The sequence below is a fragment of the Sander lucioperca genome, chromosome 2, assembly GCF_008315115.2.
Source record: "Sander lucioperca isolate FBNREF2018 chromosome 2, SLUC_FBN_1.2, whole genome shotgun sequence".
NCBI lineage: Eukaryota > Metazoa > Chordata > Actinopteri > Perciformes > Percidae > Sander > Sander lucioperca.
In genome coordinates, this window is record NC_050174.1 from 537,048 (window position 1) to 555,660 (window position 18,613).

At 42.4% G+C, this 18,613-nt stretch overlaps 1 long non-coding RNA gene across 1 annotated transcript; it reads left to right on the forward strand.

Annotated features, from left to right (window-relative positions):
* Window positions 1–1,774: 1,774 nt before the first annotated feature.
* Window positions 1,775–17,323, forward strand: LOC116053934. The gene is made up of 3 exons (XR_004105958.2): window positions 1,775–1,928; window positions 5,625–5,629; window positions 17,311–17,323. It is a non-coding gene; the product is annotated as an uncharacterized LOC116053934 (long non-coding RNA).
* Window positions 17,324–18,613: the final 1,290 nt, after the last annotated feature.

Genomic DNA, 18,613 nt, shown 5'->3' on the forward strand with positions numbered 1-18,613 from the left:
AGTGTGTATTTATTAAAACAAACAAACATATAATTGTGTGTAAAATAATGAAAATAATTAGTTACAAAATTATAAAGGATATATTAAAGGTGCTCTAAGCGATGTCACACGCTTTTTACAGCGCTACAATATTTTTTGTCACATACAGCAAACATCTCCTCACTATCCGCTAGCTGCCTGTCCCCTGAACACACTGTAAAAAACATCTCACTACCCGCTAGCTGCCTGTCTCCTGAACACACTGTAAAAAAACATTTCCTCACTATCTGCTAGCTGCCTGTCCCCTGAACACACTGTAAAAAACATTTCCTCACTATCCACTAGCTGCCTGTCCCTTGAACACACTGTAAAAAAACATCTCCTCACTATCCACTAGCTGCCTGTCCCCTGAACACACTGTAAAAAACATCTCCTCACTTTCTGCTAGCTGCCTGTCCCCTGAACACACTGTAAAAAAACATCTCCTCACTATCTGCTAGCTGCCTGTCCCCTGAACACACTGTAAAAAAACACGGTCTCTGTAGACAGCCCAGGCTCCACAAACAGCAAGAAAAACAAACTGCGCCAACCTGCAACACCAAACATAACAAACAGTGTTCTAGCCAATAACAGACAAGAAGGATTGTGGGGTGGGGGATGTGGGGAGTGGAGGAGAGAGAAGCAGTGTTGCCAACTCTTTTCCAATGAAAGTATCTAGCACCAGCTCCAAAAGTTGCTAAAAGTAGCTAGATGATGTCATACGCTCATTTGCATATTTGTGACGTCATTACACAATCATTTGCTCATTAAAGCTTAGTGGTTGTGTCAACAAAGTAGATAGAAAGAAATAGAAATCTTTAGCCAAATAATACAGGAATTTATTTTACCTTATAATTATTACTTAGGTAGCATATCTTTGAAGTAAAAAAAGAAATTCTACAAAGGGAGGGAAAAAGATTGATAAAGAATTCTCAAAGAAGGCTGGCTTGCTCAGGGCCAGGGCAGCTCAGCGGCGTCTTTCTCCTGTCGCGTCCCGCTGTCTCTTCTACCTACACCGGCCCCTGCACCCTGTCCCTTCTCCCCTTTCTATCTGCCTGTGCACTGTGTGCAGTGCTGCTGCACGTGAGGAGAGAGGGGAGGGGAGGGGCTGCTTCTCTGCTCCTCAGTCACAGAAGAGACGTGACTGTTTTGGCAGCCACAGGAGAGAAATACATTGGGTGCTCGCTGGACAATACTGGCGCTAGTAGCTTTCGTGAAAAAAAGTCGCTAACGGGGTCTGAAAAGTCGCTATATCTAGCGACAAAGTCGCTAAGTTGGCAACACTGGAGAGAAGCATGAAGAGGGAAGTTAGCTAGAGGAGAGCTGTCCTAGACGACAGCGTTTGTTTGACAATACTTCGAACGTCAACAAGAGGTGACGTCACCCAACATCGCTTATGAGCACCTTTAATATTACATTTTAAATTAGAACGGACGAAAACGGTATAACTACTTATTTTGCGCAAATATGTCGGCTCTCAAAAGTGCGTAAGAGTGCTCTTGAGTGCTCTTGAGTGCTCTTGAGTAGATTCTGTTCTTACCTAAGAACAAATCCCAAATAAGAAAAAATTGGTGAATGCCAGAATCTTTGTAAAAACTGCGTAAGTGGGGTTTAAGAACACATTAGTTCCTAAGAACGTTTGGTGAATGAGGCCCATGATTATTGTGTGTTTTACCACTTGATTAGAAATGCAAAGATTAATCAATTAATCACGTAGTTGTCAACTATTAAATTAATCACCAACTATTTACTATAATCGGTTTGAGAGAGAAAAATCCTCTGATTCCAGCTTGTTAAATGTGAATATGTTCTAGTTTCTTCTCTCCTCTGTGACGGTAAACTGAATATCTTTGAGTTGGGGACAAAACAAGACATTTGAGGACCTCATCTTGGGCTTTAGGAAACCACTGGTTCTCAAACTATGGTACAAGTACAACTTGTGGGACATAAGCTCCCTCTAATGGTAGAATGGAATCTCTGATATATTTAAAAAAAATGAAATAAATGAATTTAAAAACATAATACCACATTTCCAATAATATTGCTTTAACTATGATCAGTTAAAAGTAATTTTAAAAAGTGTTTAAGTGTAATATTTCTGTTTCGATATCAGCCAGCTACATAGTTACGTTCATGAACGGAGTGCGCATACATAAATGATTAGTTACGAGCTGTGATGGCAAGATAGTAAGCAGAGGTAAAATGAATGATTCAAAAACACTGCAATCGTGGCTCCAAACAGGAACTATAACATAGAGAAGTGCAGATGAGGAGGAGAGTATTTTGAGCAGCCCTGTGGAAACTACAGTGGACAAGCGTAGTGCTAGACGCTGCTGAAGCAGCGGTAGTGAAGTCTCCACAGCACCTGCTTGCAGCAAACGATGCAAAACAGTAACCCCTATTTTCCACCGGGCGCGTCTGTGCTGCGTTCCGGAGGCGCCGCGGCCCCCGCGAGCAATCGCAGCCATTCAAGTCAATGCTTGATATTCCACCAGCCGCGCCACTGCGGGTCCCAGAAGCGTGAAGCGGCTCTCCGCTCCGCTAAAGATACGGCCAGGTCTATTTTCACGCGAGCCGCGATATCGTATACGTCTCCTTTACAACATCAACGAACGACGAGAGATTCATCTTGGAAGTGGAAAAACATAATACGACAGCACAGATCCGCCAGGAAAGAGAAGGCATGGAGTTTAATTACAGGAGTGCTTCTGAGATCTGCGAGTCAGACAGTAAGACACTCTGCTTCTGAGACTCTCCCGGTGTGGTATGGCGCGTGAGGGGACTGCCCATTTCTCCAACGCTCCATTGTTCTGACCCCTCAATAACCCGGAAAATTTCCTTTGGTCCTACAGCCCACTAGTCCAACGTCCCACTGGTGGCGAAATTACGAATCCCAATAAGGCCACGCCAAGACCCGCCCTACGAAGCAGCTCGATTGGTTGGGGTTAGGCATTTGACCTTAAGGTTAGGATAGCCAATTGGTCAGGGGATAGGTGGACGTTGGACTAGTGAGCTGTAGTAGGACCAAAGGGAATTTTTCGGGTTATTGAGAGGTCGGAACAATGGAGCGTCGGAGAAATGACATGGCACCGGCACGTGGCGCAAGAAGGAACAAAACGGGAACACAGCACGGACGTGCCCAGTGGAAAATCGGGGTAGGGAGATATGACCCGAGTTACCTCAAATTTGGATTCAGTTGGAGCGGGATGGAGGAAGTACAGCGTGGCTGCGGCATTCAACAATACATTTTGTTTTTTTAGGAATAAACCTGCCTCCTGCGTGAACTGACCGTAGCTACTACTCTATCTTAACGTGGGCCATAATGGTGGTACTTAGAGAGTGTAGTAATTTCCAATCGTTTAATCGTTTTTAAAAGATGTAATGATTAGAAGATTAATCGACAATGAATATAATCGTCAGTTGCAGGCATACTAGATACTACACTGGATTGAACATCAAGAGGGTAATTCTCTTGTGCAATAAGCAGTTTTGTGGCAACGACAGACTGAAGTTCAAAGTCTTTTCGATACTCAGTAAATGCAACAGAGTTGCAACCACTAAAGAGAAAGCCAAGCTGAAACAACTGTACCACTAATTTGCCTGCGCTACTTATCAAAAGCTTATTATATGCCGTTTGAATTAACCCTTTGAACTCTGCGATAGAAATGCTCCGCCAGTGTCTACATTGGTATTTTTGCTTATTGTGATGTCATTTCTTGGAGTATCTTCAAATGCTTCACATCCCTAAAATCAGTACAACCTCAGCTAAAAGGTTATGTTAGCCAATAAACCATAATAATTAATAAAAGTGTTGAAATTGTTAGATAAAAAAAAAATCTGACATCTTTTCATCAAATTCTACTAAATAAACACACAAAAGATATTGATCTAAAAGATTTCTTAACGTCAAAAAGATGAACAAAATAATATAATAACACGCCAGAAGTTATTTGAACTCTATACTTTTTTTAGTTTTGAGATGTACTCACTTTGTGAGCAGAGTGTAAAGGCGTTTTGATAGTTTCATCTGCAACAGCAATGGTGTCACACGGGTTTGCACCGGACGTCACGTAACGTGGTGACATCATCATGAGCGTACAATGTACTGACGCAAAAGACTCAACGAGAATCTACGCTCTAGCTGTTATGGTTTTTATTTTAGATCGATTTAAACAGGATCATGTAAACGACGATTCTCTCAGGGTTAAATACTTTCACATTAGCCTCAAAGGTCCTTTTTCACTGTGTTACAATATATATACTCTGTTTTAAAAAAAATAAGGAATCAGATTTATGATTGCTGTAAAATCTGTTTGCTCACCAACACGAATAATGTGGGAAGATGTTCTCCCGATCAGAATTTGTTCCACATGGGTTCCACATGCAGCACTGTGAGCTGCAATAAAACTGTTGCATGCAAAACAAATCAAAATGTTTTCAACATGAAAAATAAGGAGATTATCATCATTATACCATAAAAACCAAAGCATCCAGCCAAGCACAGCCATAGCGTGACCAGCCTGAAACAAAAGGTGACCGTGCTTGTAAGGCGGTGGCTCTGACACTGTGGAACGCACTCCCTATTGTCATACAATCTGTAGTCTATATCGATGACGTTTCACTTCCGGGATTGTTCCGGTGCCGCCGGATGTCTCTCATTCCGGCCGGATGTCCGTCCCCTTCCTCTTTCTTTGTGTTGGCGTTCTAAACTCTGGTGGATTTCTGAGGACTATGGTTAACTGCTCCTCAGATCTCTGCAGGGTAAATCCAGACAGCTAGCTAGACTATCTTTCGAATCAGTTTTCTGTTGTATGACGAAAACAACTTTTTAACGTACAAATGTTCCACCAAAACAAGTTCCTTCCCGAGGCTATTTTGCAGAGGCACTGTAGCTCACGTTTTTCTCCCATCCCAGAATGCTGTGTGGACTAGCCAGATCCTCCTCCGCAGCGCTGTGGAGGAAGGTCTGGCAATGCCAGACTATATAATATGTGGTCTTTTAGGCAGTTAAATCAGTTCTTTTTTGGGGGAAAAAGTAATACCAAGGTCCCGACCTCGGTGTCGTCAATGGTACAAACGAACATCAATGTTTGTTTGTTTTGTTTTTTAAATAGTTGAAGGAAAGAAAAGAATACACATTCCAAACAATGGGAAATACATTTTCCCCCAAACCATACGAGGATATGAGTCGTGTGTCTTTGTGTGTCTATATGTGTATAGGTCGTAATTGCTGTTTGAACAAACGACCTGTGGGAGCGTTTTTCAGAAGAGGACAGTCTCATTTTGTCTGATGTTTGTAATTGTTTTTAAGTTTTTGTTTTACGGTTTTTAATTTTTATTTTCTATTGTTATTTTATAGTTTTTTTGCTTGTTCATTTTACTGTTGGGTCTCATTTTTTAACATTTTTTCTCATTACACTTTGTGACTTTGTCTGTATAAGTTGCTACATTAATAAGCTTATTATTATTATTATTATTATTATATATAAATAACTTGAGGAGAATCCACTTGCTTCAATACAAAAACGAAGATTGATGATCTGCCGCGCTACCAGCTGTAAACCGTTACATCTTGAAACTGCAGGGACCCAACAGACCTAACCGAGGTCCAGTGAGGACATTTGCAGACACTGTGGTTTACACATTCTCCACTGTGCACAAAACCATTCTTCAGAGCTTCTTTCCATGCAAGCAAAGCCAGTTTATCTGTCATCCTAGACAAGACATGCAAACATACTCACTCACAAATACCAGGACAGAACGCCACGTACATTTCTGAGGGTGTCTGTTGATCTTTAATAATTAACTGAGGATTATGAATGCACAGGTCAGAGCTGAGATCATCAATTTCACAGTGACGTTAAGACAACTTATCAAACCCTTTCTGGACACTTTTGGTATGTAGGAGCAAAGAAAGGACACACACTTTATAGCTCAAACACACCTAAACCTATTAAATCTACGATTATGAGTGTTAAAGTGCATTGAAGTTAGCACTACTCGCGTGCTCCCGAGCAATATGTGAGCCAATGAATGCATCACAGCTCCGGCCCTTTCTAGAGCTCTCCAACTGGGCAGCAGACATTTTAAATGTCTCAGGGAAGTGAACATGGATTTGCCAAGAATGCTCACATGAAAGGTTACAAGGACCCCTCTTGTTTTGGTTATTCTCACCACTCACTGCGAGTGTTCGATGTGGTTTATACTGCAAAGTTATATAAACCCACGAGACCAAAGTGCTACAGAAAAGATCTCATAAAAAAACCCAGCACTCATTTACTTTCCCTTTGACTCACACATACACACCAGCCACGCAAGAAAATACCTTCAACAAGACTTCCTTGTCCCCTTTCTTCTACATCTAATGCTTGTCGACAGTAAGGAGTAAACCGGTCTGAAACTTTCCAAAACAGGTCTAATGTAAAGACTGAAAGATGTTGTGAATATGCGCCAAAGCCACAGGACGCATGGTTTTAACTTCCTGATCAAGCACGTCCGCTGAACACGCTACGTCCAACTGAGAGATGATAAATCTCCAAACAATGAACCATTCACTAATTACAACTGTACGTGCTTTATATCCCCCCACCTCTTGCTGTTCATTGGTAAGTGTCTAAACAGACAGATTCAGCAACTGCATGGTCTATTTCTCGCTAAAAATGTTTTCAGAAACACGTTTCGGTGAGCTATTTTAGTACAATCGTATTCTGAATGAGTCGCCATTAATGGCCAGTTGAAAAATCCAAAATCCGGAAGCAGCAGCTAGACCCATGTGACACGTTCGTCCAATCAGCTGCCGGTTTTCATTTTTTGGGCAACAATACAGATTAGCGCCGCCTGCTGTTATGGAGACGTCTCGTCTCTTCGGTGTGTACTGAGGCACTTTTTGACCAACTCGGGGAGACTGATCAGTCCAACTGCCTTTTCTGCCAATGGTCGGCCGTCTGGTTGGTGTGTAACAAGTCCCAATAGGTATAAGTCTGCATAAGTCTCAACAGCTATTGGATGGACGATCAAATTTGGTACATTCATTGTTCCTCTCAGGATGAATTGTAAAAACTTTGATGATCCACTGACCCATCTTCTAGCGCCATCATCAGGTCAAAATATTATTGGTATAAGGATTGATCTCCTTCCTAGCATTGGACGAGAGAGGTCTGACAAAATACATTTCTACAAAGACATTTAAACCTCCAGTAACTGATGAAGTGGGGCACAACTTAATCACTTAGCAACAAAAGTCCTGAAAGGAAGAAGACCTTGCGCAAAGGGAAAGAAAGACGGCAGTTCAGAGAACTAACTCCATTCACACGAGGCAACTCAAAAATGTCGGACGCCGCAAAGGTGAATACAAAGGAGGTTACACCAGAGACCACGCTGTCTCTACGGACGTTCAGAGAGGAGCTACAAATATCCACAGAAGCGGTACTGGTTCACACATTGTTTAAATTAAGACAGACATATCCTCCCTCCGCAAAGAAACAAAAGCTGAAATATGGGCCATTAATGACGAGCTGAACACAAGGAGATTTTTTATTTTTATATTTTTTATTTAACCTTTATTTATCCAGGTAAGTCGATTGAGAACAACTTCTCATTTGCAACGACAACCTGATCACATTCACACAGTTCCACATTCATACCTGGAAGCTGCCCAGTACAACCACAGTCTGATCTGCTGGCCACTGAGCAGCTCCACTGGAGCGGTTGGAGGTTAAGGGCCTTGCTCAAGGGCACCTCAGTGGTGGTAATGAGGGAGGGACAAGCGCTGTTCTTTCACTTTCCCCACCCAGATTTGATCAAGTTCAGTTTCAAAGCCCTTCCAGATGGTTCTCTTGACAAGACTAATAGTTAATTGCATGTTCTGTCAATGTGAACTTAGTTACCACCGGAGTCGAGTCTGAAATACCACTTGAGCGTTAAAAGCTTGAAAAATATTCCTTTTTAATTACATTTAGAACAGATAAAAAACGTGCAATTAATTTGCGATTAATCACAAGTTAACTATGAACAATCGTACGATTAATCGCGATTAAATACTTTCATCAATTTACGCAACTTTTATCACCATGCGTGGTGCAGCATGTGGAGAAGATGCATCACTTTAACTCCCTGGAAAATATGACACCCTTCAACAGTGGTTATTAATCTAATTTAAGAGGAATTGTTTCGGTAGAGATGAGTGATGAGAAAAAAAAGAATTGAGTCCTCAGACCGTGTCTTTCCTGAATGCATCTTTTCTCCGTTTGTGTCACCTTTTAATTCATCTGCCGCATCTTCTATTTGTGTGTTAATATCCGCCCTGCTGCGAACGGAGACAAAGAAGAGAGGCTGCGACCCAGCATTGCCATGTTTGCACTTCTCCGGCTCTCACAGTTTGATTCAGTTCTTGATGGATCCGTGGAAAATGCATGGCAACTTCACCATCTTTGCCAGTTGATGCAGGAGGATATATTTGGAAGTTGTAAATGGCTTTTCTGTCAGTGGAGTTGACATTGAATAAAGTGAGGAAAACATCCCATACCGTCCACAGACAGCAACTATTACATTTACGGCTTTTAGTTGACTTGGCTGAAGAGTGAAAAGGCTGTGTGGCTCTAAAAGTAAAAGACAGTTTGACAGGACACGTGGCTGTTGATGGACACAGTGTTGGCTCTTGCAGGATTTAAGCCTGAACCTTTTTGGATTTAGTCCCTCAATTTTATCCATTTGCAAGAGGACAATCCTTCTAATATCTTCTTCCCATATGACTAACAATTAACAGATGTTTTGGTGAACATTACTTTTGCTCTGTGCCTTTGAGACAATGCATAACTGTCCTTCCCCTGAACCGCAAACCCATCCATATGTCTGCTGGAGAGCCTACGTTGTGAGAAGTAGAAATAAAAATGGGGTTAAATTCATTTTATATAAATACATTGGTGGTGTGAGGGGTGAACGATTTAAACAGTGTGTCTTTACAATTCTAGGAACACCCCTGACCCATTCTTGGAATAAAATTCAAGTGAAACCATACAGTCTTGTGCTTTCTAGAAAAATAAAATGCATGCATACTGCATACCGTAGATGGATGATGAGGTAGGTTGTGAAACTAGACATCTGTCAAAATGAGATGGAGCAAGCAGTGAATAGATGGCATTGTGCACCGGAGCCTTGTAGAAGATAACTTCATCATGAAGTTCGCTTGCACCCTGTGGAGAGGGGAAAATGGCTTCTATTGACAGACTTTATTTATAGTCGCAGGAATGAAAGTCGGTGAGAAACGAATAAATACCAAGTACAATAAATTAAAAGGCTATTGACAGGGACTAATAAATGTTAGATTATTTTTCCTTTTCTCCCTGAATAAGGTCTTTATCTAGGACTGTGAATGAAAGTTATATAACCCTCAAAGTTAAACTGAAATCGAATTGCTTTTTCTTTTGTCTGCTCGACATTGGCTGCATATCTGTAAATCACTTATCCTCTGTTCTCCTTTGGAAAAAAATTAGACTGTCATCCCTCGAAAAGCACCCACATAAGTCGTTTGTTCAAGCAGCAATTACGACTTATATTTACGTTTATAATGGCGGCGCCCTCTAGTGCGTGTAGTAGTTATGACTGGAGCAAAGCAGAAAGTAAGTTGACGAAGTATAAGAACGTCAGATTTCCAAATAAGGAAGCAGGTTGGGGTGGTGGATGGTTCAAACAAACAGGACTTTCACCTAGGAGAGCAGGGTTTGAAAATAAAAGTATGTTTTCTTTTTAACTTTACTGAACAAACGGAGCAACGGTACGTTACGTTCAGCGTCACGTGCGTAACCTTCAGGAAGTGCAGTAGCGTCTGATTTGAACCCAAACCACAATGTTTTTCTAAACTTAACCAAGTACTTTTTGTGCCTAAACCTTACCACACTGTGACTGATAAACTGACAACTAGCAAACTAGCAAGCACAATGCAAGTTTTGAAGAGAATTTACTATCTAACTGGGATGTTTTGGGGCTGATTGGCGGGATTGCTGTGGACAAAACAATATGTTGATGAGAGTCGTTGTGTAGCCATTACCAAAAGTAAAACATTCAGCTCGAACATGAATTATGGTAAATGCCGGGAGGCATTATCTTTGAAATCTTTGAAAAAAGGAAGATAAATATCAGGCGACACCTGCACGCAACCTTGATCAGCTAGGAAATATATTGTATCTACTGGCTGAATATTTTACTGAACAGCTGATAACAAACATCAGTCGAGGAACAACTGTTTCTCTTCTGTAACAGGATTTTTCATGTCGGGACGTGGTCAAGGCAACCCATTCTCACTCCCAACTCGTCAAATACTGGCGCTTGGTCAGTGGCTCTCAGCGTCAGATACCGACGCAAAGATCACCCTTTAGCGTCTGTACGGGACGCACCGGCGCTGTAAGATGACGTAGTATTAAGAGGGACAACGGTAGCAAGTAGTATGAAAGACCGAAAATTTGCGTAAGGAAGTAGGTTGGGGTGTTGCATGGGTCAAACAACACAGGACTTTCACTCGTGTAGCACTTTAAAAGGAGCTCGCTACTCCTATGAGCCAGAGAGGGTGGCTCATGTAGTTACCTCTGGGAGGCCCAAGTTGGACTCCGTTAACTTGTTTTTATACTGCACTGTAAATTTATGTATTCTCGTATTTTATCGGTTTTTAATTTTTTAATCGTTTTTAACTGCTCTTTAATGTTTTATGTAAAGCACTTTGAATTGCCCTGTTGCTGAAATGTGCTATACAAATACAGCTGCCTTGCCTTGCCTTGCCAAAAGACTGGGGTTAGAGTCCAGTTTTCTTCCCGCGTGTCACTAAAACGTACATTTTGTAACCCCACCCACAATCTTTTCCTAAACCTAACTGTCCTGTTCTTGCGCCGCATGTAAGTTAACGTACACTTTTTAAATGACGCCAAATCGGTCCTGACCCAGAGCATCAAAAAGTGACGCCAAGAGTCCTGACCAAGCACGATATTACTTTAAAGCCCCTCTAGGTCTGACTGAGACGCTAAAGGAGACTTTTTGCATCAGAAACAAACGCAAAAGGCACCTGACTAAGTGTCCCTGTTTGATACGCTGTGAGGGAAAATGTGTTGGTCAAGGACATTGCATGCAGATGCAACTCCATCTATAAAAGACAAACTTGGGCCGCTGCCATCTTCAACTAAGCATTTAATTATTTTTTTATATGTTACTTTGTTCCTCGGGGCCAATCAGCATAACATCTTGTAACATGGCATATCAGCTTTCTGGCTGCTCCCAGGAGGGGCTGTATGGCGAGAGAGTGGACTGCCATGAGCCCACAGAGGGCCAACAGCGAGCTCCTGGATGTCGGCAAGCTTCCAGCCCCCAGCACGCACACCAGCCCATCTTCCTACCCCTGGGGCATTCTCACTGATGGCTTGGACTGGCTTTTCACTGTGCCATGATGCTTTCATTAAGCTAGTTTATTCCTCGTTTTCCATTGCTGGGCATCTCTCCCATCTGCGTTCACTCACCCACAGCGCTCGGCCAAGCTGCTCTGGAGTACATGGAGGCTGTATTTCTGCGAGGATGCACATCACTTTTACTACAAATCCCAAAGCTTTCATCATTATCCATTGCGGCGGTTGTGTGGTTAGGGTGTCTGCCATGAAACTAGTGGGCTGCGGCTTGGTTAAGACGCTTCTTGCCTTTTTTTTTCAAGCTCAAATTTTGCAAAAGGCAGGTCAAGGCTTTGCTGTACAGGCCTAGATCATTGCGGCAGTGTATATAAGTAGTTTATGTTGCCTTTGAGTGAATAATTGTCCTTATATAATTACCCGCATTGTATTAAATTCTTCTCTCATAAGCACTTTGCATAATCCAGAACAAGTTATGTAATCAATCTTAATTGAGCATTGGGAAAATGAAACCCACACATTTAGCTGAAGCAGCTCAGATACATAAAGCAATGAAAAAGAATTGATAAAAGCACAACAGTTAATGACAAACCACTGTGTGCAGAGGTGGCTGCAGAGTCAGCTACAGTGGGCGCAAGATGCTGTTTTTGGAGCTGCATGTTCCTTGTGCTCTGTTTCCAGCTCATTTGTACCTGAAAGTACTTGTAAGTGTTTTATTTTTTGCTTATAGCCTTTCGATGACCGCAGCCTCTCACCTTTTACGTGTATAGTCTGTGAATTGACTGTAGTCAATGATGTTGGTTTGATTCGTGGTTGCCATGGTGGTTGCACTTCTGAGGGCAGAATCCTCATCTTTGAGACGCTGTTATGACAAGTAGTTACCAGGCCCCCAGGAAGTACGCCGGGCTTTGAAGCTAATTTGACATAACGGCCAAACTGTAAAATTAAAACTTCCGTGTCCGTCATGTGATGCCATGGGGCCAAAAAACACTTTTTCCCCAGAGACCTACATGGCGAAAGAGACGTCTGTAAATCAGTGGTGTTACGACAGGCCTTTCATTGAATGTAGTTAGCGCCAATAGGGTCAGTAAGGACATGTGACACATGAGGAGGTGTGTTTGTGTGAAGCTGATTAAATCCGGCCTGACTGGCAGGTGGGACATATGAGATTCATATAGGAGAGTGTTTCAGGAAGGTGCAGCACGATGCAGGCTGCAAACCACACGCTACCACACGGAGAACATTACTGAAAACAAAGACGCTGAAAGGCTATTCTTATTTTCCCACAACGCAACTAAATACACCTTTTAAAACCAGAACTACAACAAAGAGAATGGGGCTGGCCTGTTGACGACGGCAACGATGGAGAGGACGCTGGAAAGAAGACACGGAGTAGCAGATGCGGAGTAGCGGAGTAGCCGACGCGGAGTAGCCGACGCGGAGTAGCCAACGCGGAGTAGCGGAGTAGCCGACGCGGAGTAGCCGACGCGGAGTAGCGGCGGTCTCCCGAGGGCAGGAGAGACTGATGCCAGCAGCCATCTTCTGACGCGAACTGACACAGCGTCTGGGTGAGTCAGTTTAACACAGCACAACCCCTCTTAGGTAGGAAAGTATACTCTGATCCAGGCCAGCTTAGTCTCATTCTCACATTAAAGGAACACGCCGACTTATTGGGACTTTAGCTTATTCACCGTATCCCCCAGAATTAGATGAGTCCATACATAACCTTCTCATCTCCGTACGTGTTGTAACTCTGTCTGACGCACCCACTGCTAGCCTCACTTAGCACAGAACCTGGAAGTAACCGGCTCCATCTAGCCTACTGCTCCCAATAAGTGACAAAATAACGCCAACATTTTCCTATTTACATGTTGTGATTTGTATAGTCACAGCGTGTACACATAACAAGGTCACATGAGACAGCTATCTTCTAACCGTATACATACTGGGAACTATATTCTCAGAAAGGCGAAGCACTGCTACTCTCTGCTCCTCACCACGGCGCTTCTCAGGTGCTGCAAGCAAATCACTCCGCCCAAGTAACAGAAGTAGCAGTGCTTCGGCTTTCTGAGAATATAGTTCCCAATATGTATACAGTTAGAAGATGGCTGTGTCTCATGTGACCTTGTTATTTGTACATGCAACAGACAGGGAGAGGAGACAAAATAATTACTGTTACAAGCTAGGTAAGCTTAGCCTTGTAAAAGTGGATACATCCCCCTGCAAAATGACTTGTTTCACTATCAGAATTTGATCTATCCTGTCCGATAACATTTGGAAAATCTAGAAGAGCCGCACGATTAAATCATTTGATTCCCATTCAAGTTAGCGGAGCGCTAAACAGGAAGTAGCGGGCTCAGCTGGCGGAGGTTTCTAGTGCGCCCGCTTTATGGGCCGCACAGTGCGGAAGCAGTGCCGATCATCCGGGTCATTTTATATTCTGAACTTTTTTGTATTCATGCGTCACTGAGCAACTCTCATAGGAATGAACGGTGCTCTGCCTTGAACGCTTTACGTACGTCCAGATTCTAAAAAACCTGCAGCACTGAACACTTGGATGTAAATCAGGACAATATGTACTATATTCCAAGAAATACAGGGCTTGACACAAAGTGTGTCAGTAAGGTGTTTGTAAGCTTGTATAACACTGAAAAAGATATTCCCTCATTTGGTGTTTTGATGACGTGATGGAGAGCAATGTTTAATGTTTCCCCAATTAAGATTGAGACCTGGGCTGCTTTTCACTTCTCTTATTTGATATCTCCTCGCTTGAACCGGAAGTTCTGGTCCTCCTTCGCAAAGGCCGACTCAAAGCTCTTATTTCTGCTCTGAAGATCGAGGAGCAAGGATTGAGGAGGGATCTCTGAGGAGCTATGAGCGAGGATACACGAGAGCCATAAAGCTGAAAGCCGTTGCTAACTCCGCTCAAACGGCTGACGAATTCACGTGACGCTTCAGAGGAAAAGTACGTCTCACACCTGTAATATTGGTTCGGATCAAACCGAAAAGTCAGAAAATTCGGACCAAACAAGGTAGGTGTGAAAGGCCCACAGGGCTCAGTCCTTAGCGCAGCTGCCCAGGTTGAGTCCGACCTGCGGCACTTTGCTGCATGTCATACCCCTTCTCTCTCTCCTCCTTTTCCTTAAAAAGGTAAGACATTTGATTTGAGCAAGAACAATTTTCAATCATGTTTTCATTGCCAGAATTTGACACAGCGCAGTAATGAATGTGCATGATGCATATCACTGCTCACACATATTTCATTACTGGATGTTTTTGACCATAAGGATGCATGGCTATGGAAAATTTGGCTGCAGCAAGAGACCGAGGTTGTGTACACTGCTGCCCACAAAGCAACAATGCCATAAACATCCTGGCATCTGGCTTATGTTCCCATCGTAAGCTATGTTCAAATTCAATTACCAAGTCAACATTCTCGGAGCAATGTTGAAGGGCTCTTGATGGAGTGCTATGTACATAACTCTGATTAGGGATTACGCAGAGATGCAATGAATACCGCAAGACCATTGAGAAATACTCCAGCACCATAAATCGAAACCACAATGATCCTCCAGATCTTCAGCTCCGTTCAGTTCTGCTCTTTAGAATAAAAGCTCCATATAAAACACATTTAACAACATGGGGATTAGTGTCATGGTGAGACTTATAGCTTGTTGGTGTATGTGACTTTATGGACTTTTTCAGCAACACACACACACACACACACACACACACACACACACACACCAAAGCCTCCACAAAGAATTTCTATAATTTTCAAACTCATGCATTAATGTACTGGTTCCTGGAAATTGATTAAATTGTCATTCCCTGAAAAACGCTCCCTTAAGTCGTTTGTTCAAGCAGCAATTAGTGAGCCAAAATAAAACAAAAATCAACATTTACCTGTGCTGACCTTTGTGGTGGAAGCGATCTGTGTTGGGCCTGTTTAAAAGATTTTTGGGGCATTTTTAGGCCTTTATTATGACAGGACAGTTTAGACATGAAAGGGGAGAGAGAAGGGGAATGACATGCAGCAAAGGGCCGCAGGCCGGAGGCGAACCTGCAGCCGCTGCGTCGAGGACTGAGCCTCTGTATATGGGCGCACGCTCTACCAGGTGAGCTACCCAGGCGCCCTGGATTGCCATTTTTTTAGCTAGTTTACTGGCCTAACTTCCCACAAATCTGGGGTTGGTTTTCCAAAAGCACTGTTATCTTAAAGCAACACTAAAGCACTTTTCCCGCTTCGGTCCCCCTACAGGTTGGAAGCAGAATTGTCCATTAAATTACATTGTGCAAGTTTGCCAGATCGGGTAGCGCATCTGTAGTTCGAATGAGACATAATGAGACATTACGACAGCGAAAATGGACAATTCCGCTTCCAACCTGTAGGGGGACCGAAGCAGGAAAAGTGCTTTAGTGTTGCTTTAAGGACGCAGTGGACCTTTTTCCAACACTTAAAACCAGGGAGAAGATATGAAGCATTGGCATTTAACATGACATAACTTATCTTACCCAGGAGTAGCGGCGTCCTCTAGTGGCCGTAGTAATTATGAAGGGCGCAAAGCAGGAAGTAAGGTGACGAATAATAAGAGCACCTACTTTCACCCCGCAGACCGGGGGTCAAGTCCTGTTTGAAAATGAAAGTAAATGGCAAGGTTGTTTTTTTATTTTTTATTCATGGAACAAACGGAGCTAGGTCACGTTCTGCATCACGTGCGTAATCTGAAGTGAAGTCAGTGATTCCAATTCTCTAAATTTAAATAAGTTGTTTTTGTGCCTAAACCTAACCAAACTGCGACCGTTTCACACCCCTAAAGACGTGTTCAAAATCACCACCATTACGTTCTCTGGTTTAGATTTGAAGATGTATTTCCTGCCCCCGCTAGGGGCGCTAATTTATGAAAACGCTTCTGTGGGTCGTATTAGAGGGGAGGAATAAACGACCCATATCCTTGTATGGTTTGGAGGACTTTTTCTTCCTTGTTTTTTTGTCTGTAGTACCCCTTGTCTGGAATGTCTATGCTTTTATTTCCTTTAAATATTTTAAAAAACCATTTATGTTCTTTTGTAAATTGGTGGCGAGCATGTACAGCTCTGTCTTTAGTTTGAATGTTAGGTGGGTTCCTTTTACATTTTACAAGCCATCAGGTTGTTGTTGCTTTTTTCAAACCACCTGTGCATTTCCTTACGTTACTGTATATTTCTTCTTCTTTATTTTATATGCACAAATAAAAGGACAAAGACAAAGGAGCCTTCAAAGAATGTGACGCTGGGATCGGCTGCAGGAACTAATGCAAGATAGACGTGAACGACGGGGACTGGATGCCTGATGGGGAATTTATATGAGGGCTACCACTGTGCAGCTCATATCAGATTAAATCTGCAGTGCTATTAGCATGCAAATTGAAAAAAGGGGCAGTATTTCCTTTGGGTTAACTGCCACTGCCTGTGCCAATGTACTGTATAAGTGCTTCACTATAGACCTTATCACGCAGCTGTGTGAAAGACTGAAACTGTGAGTACATGCCTTTGGACATCCTGAGGAAGATCTCCTCTCGCTCAGTCATAGAAGTCATGACAGACAGAAGTCTGACACAGCAAAATTCATCAGGAGGCATTAATGTGTGAGGATGTGGCCATGATGCATGAAACCTTTGGTTTTACTTAGGGATGCATCTAAGGATTAATGTCATTATCGATCAATCTGCAGATTATTTAATCGATTAATCGTTTGGTCTGTAAAATGTCAGATAATAGTGAAAATGTCTATCCCAGTTTCTCAAAGTCCAAGGCAAAGAGATGCTTTAAATATCTTGTTTTGTCAGTAGAAAACCCAAAGATGTTCAGTTTAAGATGATATACAACAGAAAAGAGCAGGAAATCTCCATATTTGAGAGGCTGAAAACAGCATTTTCTGCCATGTTTGCATGACAAAGTACTTGATTAATCAATTATTAAAATAGTGAGCACTTATTTTTCAAGCGATCGACTAATTAGTTCATTAGTCGACTAATCGTTGCAGCTCTAGTTTGCCTGCATGTTGGTTTACTTGCTATCGTTGTCCTCTATTCCTCTTTCTGTACATTGTCTATCAAAACAGACAATATCAAAAAATAGATCAGAATGTTTTTTAGAAGAATCCAAAACATTGTATCCAATTTCTGATTTGTATTATTGCAGCACATTGGAATAAGCAACGGCCATAAATTACGATTAAGAAATCTGTAACTGATGTAACATGATTCAGAAATTCATCAATATCAATTACTGTAAAGTGAGCCCAGGGTTCGTATAAAACTGATAAATTGCTTAAGACCTAAAACATCGTCTGGGTTTAATGATACAGACCACAGCTACACATAAAGCTAACGCGGTCCTTTTGGTTGTGGGAGCGTGTGGGATCATCCCGTCACTTACAATACGAGATGAGCTCTTTGCATGGTTCTCATCATTTCTCGGCTCGCCGGTTGCTTCATGTCGGCCAAGAAGATATTTTGCGGTAGCTCTGAAATCAGCAAACAAGTATGTGTTGTGATCCCGGAAGTCTATGAGATCAGCTGCGGTTGTGCTTCGGCGTGCAGAGCAGAGCCATGCTCCCGCTCCTGACATCCATCAAGGTGTAACTCCGTCCATGTCTCGTGAACGGGTCAATCTCCCTTCGAAGCAGCTCTTTTAAAGTTCTGTTTACCACCACTGCAGCCTTGAAAAAAAAAAGCACAATCACTGGGTTTTTAGAGACATTTAAAATTGAGTAATTGAAAACACTTGTCTGTGTGAACGGATGTGGGCACCCCTCCAAAATGTATTCCTGAGATGCCTGGGCTGGAGACGGATCCAGATGGGTCTGAACTGAAACCAGATGGCCGGGCGAAGGGAACATAGCCTAGGTACGACTGCATGCTGCATACAGACAGGCTTCTTCTAAAGGTACAGGCACTGGGATTTTGCCTGCTGTGTGTGTTTGTGTGTAAATGTGACTATGTTTTTGAAGCGTTAATGCACAGATGCAAGCATGTGCTTAGGCGGTGGAATGTAAAGGGGAATTATACAAATTATCTCAAATCCACGAGAGGAAAAAATGTAATTTGATGACATGTATTGAGGTTTTACAAAATCTTTACTGACGTATTCCATCAGCTTGTCTTAATGCTGGAAAAAAAATGACAAAGCTTTAATATAACCTACATAGATTGCTTTATATAAAAGCCACA